General features: G+C 41.5%; 1 long non-coding RNA gene across 1 annotated transcript; it reads left to right on the plus strand.

The window, feature by feature from the left end:
• The first annotated feature begins 243 nt into the window (after positions 1-243).
• On the plus strand, positions 244-2,691 carry LOC125556132 (uncharacterized). The gene is made up of 3 exons (XR_007305016.2): positions 244-628; positions 2,218-2,297; positions 2,409-2,691. It is a non-coding gene; the product is annotated as an uncharacterized LOC125556132 (long non-coding RNA).
• Positions 2,692-4,064: the final 1,373 nt, after the last annotated feature.

A 4,064-nucleotide genomic window follows, 5' to 3' on the forward strand; every position in this document is an offset into this window, starting at 1 on the left:
AGGCAATAATAAAATGATTATTATTATATTTCCTTGTTATAATTGTCTATAACAAAATAGCTATGTAGAGACGTTTTCTATTCGACGTTTTTGTGTACGTCTCGTTACTAAAATCCGCTTGGTGCATACAGACGTTTTTTGGGACGCGCAACACATCGTCCCTTGATTTTCTGATTAAAAAAATCTGGATGGTTTCGTATATTTTGTTCAACCACCGTCGCCCACTAAAAATAACCCACCATCAGCCGTACATCTTGCGATATGGGCTAAGAAGATAACTACCGTGAAGAAAGAGATCGATCTCTCACCTCTAAACCTAGCGCCGCCATGCCGCGACGCCTCCTCTACCAAGCTACTCTCCTTCCAATCCCCCGACTCGCCATCGTAGGTCCACCGCCCTGCGCTCGCCGGGCGCCAGCAGCAGCCCCGGGGACGCTGTCCTCCAGGCGGCGCCCCAGCCCCAGTACGCCCGTCCTCCAGGCGGCGGTCAGCCCCAGTACGCCCGTCCTCCAGGCGACGGCCCAGCATCAGGAACACGGTGATTTGGAGGCCACGAGGGATCCTGCGATCGAGCGCACAAGGCCTGGTCACTGGATCTTTAGCAATAGCTTGGCCAGTTCATCTGTAGGTGAGTCGATCTACATTTACTTTTCAGCTGTTCTATCAATTCATTCAAAGTAAAAAATTGGAGCCTCTCCCTTCACGCGTAATTAATTGTGGAGGAGAATCTAACACTGCACGTACTTCAGATTATCTATATTAAGATAGGACAACACTACTTTGTCTTTTTTTGAACTCTTTTTTTACTAATTATACCACTGGTTCAATTAAATGTCGATCTTACACATAGCTTACTTCGTTGTTTTCTCCCAAATTATGGACACTCACGTATGCGGGTGTTTGATAAACAACCTCTGAGAATACCCTGATAATACAAGATGGTCAGTGTTCTTTACGAACCTTTCTTTTTCATGTGGTTAATAATCAAAGCTCGTGTATCAACTACCAAAGGACCTCATTCCCACCATAAATGAAAATGAGAATTTTGCGCCCATGTTCTTATATTTTCTGGAATAAGCATGCCTTCTACTATCATACATGTAGGGCCCGTTTGGATGCAAAGTATTTTCAAAGTATTACTAGAATACCACAGTTTTTTTCTTTAAAACAGTACTTTTGAATATTTTGAGGTGTTTGGCTATACCAAAAACTGTAGTTTCATAAACGGTCGTATTGTGATACTATGGTTTTTTTGGAGTATTAAAAAAAGAGGTCCGTACCTCTTTTTTTCTCAAACTGAGGAAAAGACGCTCGTGTGGCATCCGTTCGTTCACTACCGTGCAGCTTGGTTTGTAAGCATATAACTAATCATATGGCAGTATCCTTTCGTAGTATTGATTCATTCCTTTCCATCACATGCACCAGACTAGTTAAACCAGGATACTCATTTAGTTAGCTACGGCCAATCACGTCCGCAACTTCCTCGCTCAGCGTTCAAAAGTCCTTACAGCGCTGCATGCAGCTGGGCGGTCGTTAGCACACACTGATTGATCCGGTCGTGTAGCTCTATAGTTGTAATATAAGTTAGATTAAGTTGTGTAACTATCAGTCAAAACTACAGTAAAACAACACCAGCCAAACATATCAGTAGTTTTCCTAAAACTGAGAGAATTGCGGTTTTTTAAAAACTGTAGTATTCATTACCCAAGCATTGCAATAATGAAGTTTGAAATACTATGGTATTCTTAAAACTACGCTGCCAAAATAGGCCATAGTTTCTCATCTGCAAAACTTTTCTCATGTTATCTGATAAAGAGCGCTCCCTGGATGGATATATTATCATGTTTGGTAAGATTTAATCATATGTGCTTATGTGAAACATCTGGGTCAGATGCTTTGCACTATGTCTGGAGCAGCTAAATTGTGTGATGCTCACTTATGTAGATGTTGTATTAGACTGAAGATTATTAATGTGAACTACCATGAGAATTCAGTCTCTTTATGGTAAACTGTCGTCTTATGTAGAGCTAGCATTAAGGCTTAGATATTATTAGTGTCAAAAACCATGAGAACTCAGTCCCTGTATGTTAAATTGCTGTTATTTCTGTACATATACTTCTTAGTAAATTGTTGTTATTTTTTCTTACAAATATACTTCATGCATTCTCACCTTTGCGAATCCATCAATGACATCAAGATTTATCTCTCTTTTTACAGTATGTCTCTACACTTCATATGGTTACATGACATCTACCAGACTAGATTGAACTTCTGCAGTGCATGTTTACCTCGATGAGGTACGTAAATATCGCTCTTCTCTATTCTTATGGTTGTCTGTTCAGCAAAGTAAAACTTACTAGTAGAAATTCCAATGAATTTATTTATATCTCATTTGCCTTTCTTTGCAGAAAAAACTTCTATGTACGGATTTTGAAGGCAGCAACCACTAGGATAAACTAGAGAGGCAGAGAAAACAAGGAGCTATTGTTCCATTATCAGCATGTAGATACTACAAGTCATAGATGTTTCAACTAGTTTGTGAGACATGTAATTCTTTTATAGACGATGTGTACAATTGAGTTTATAAGCTACTATGGCTCCTTCTCTCAGTAATGGTATAAAACAACATTATTATTTTGTGCGATGACATACATCTTTTTAATATATTCTGATATGTAAATGAGTGTCAAATTATATGGTATTAGCAAGTAATTTCATTAAGCGCAATTGAACAATAATTTTTTATACAATGTAAATAGGATATATCATATATGCAGTTGCATCTAGTATGAATTTTTCAGTGCGTCCCTAGGGGCATAAGGATGTTCTCTAAACGTCTCATATCCATGTAGACACGCTTTGTAAGGATGCTCTCAAAACGCCTCATTTCCATCTAGACGCGCTTCCTATGCGCCTCAACTGTCTTTGAGACGGTGCGTGAGGAGACGCTCATGGGACGCTTTAGTGAGCGGCTCTAAAATCTGTTAGAGATGATTTAATGCGCCTTTAGCACCTACATTGGGCGTCACTACAGGGCATTTTTGTTGTAGTTCATGCTATAATTGTGTTATCCGGAAATCATAATACATGTGTGAATACATAGACCATAACATGTCCCTAGTAAGCCTCTAGTTAACTAGCTCGTTGATCAATAGATAGTCACGGTTTCCTAACTATGGACATTGGATGTCATTGATAACGGGATCACATCATTAGGAGAATGATGTGATGGACAAGACCCAATCCTAAGCATAGCACAAGATCGTGTAGTTCGTTTGCTAGAGCTTTTCCAGTGTCAAGTATCATTTCCTTAGACCATGAGATCGTGTAACTCCCGGATGCCGTAGGAATGCTTTGGGTGTACCAAACGTCACAACATAACTGGGTGACTGTAAAGGTATACTACAAGTATCCCCGAAAGTATCTGTTGGGTTGACATGGATCGAGACTGGAATTTGTCACTCTGTATGACGGAGAGGTATCTCTGGGCCCACTCGGTAATGCATCATCATAATGAGCTCAATGTGACCAAGTGTTTGGTCACGGGATCATGCATTACGGTATGAGTAAAGTGACTTGCCGGTAACGAGATTGAACGAGGTATTGGGGTACCGACGATCGAATCTCGGGCAAGTAACGTACCGATTGACAAAGGGAATTGTATACGGGATTGATTGAATCCTCGACATCGTGGTTCATCCGATGAGATCATCATGGAACATGTGGGAGCCAACATGGGTATCCAGATCCCGCTGTTGGTTATTGACCGGAGAGTCGTCTCGGTCATGTTTACGTGTCTCCCGAACCCGTAGGGTCTACACACTTAAGGTTCGGTGACGCTAGGGTTGTAGAGATATTAGTATGCGGTAACCCGAAATTTGTTCGGAGTCCCGGATGAGATCCCGGACATCACGAGGAGTTCCGGAATGGTCCGGAGGTGAAGATTTATATATAGGAAGTCCAGTTTCGGCCATCGGGAAAGTTTCGGGGGTAATCGGTATTGTGCCGGGACCATCGGAAGGGTCTCGGGGGTCCACCAGGTGGGGCCACCTATCCTGGAGGGC

This window comes from Triticum urartu, chromosome 5A, assembly GCF_056163025.1.
Source record: "Triticum urartu cultivar PI428250 chromosome 5A, HENAU_Tu73, whole genome shotgun sequence".
Classification (NCBI taxonomy): domain Eukaryota; kingdom Viridiplantae; phylum Streptophyta; class Magnoliopsida; order Poales; family Poaceae; genus Triticum; species Triticum urartu.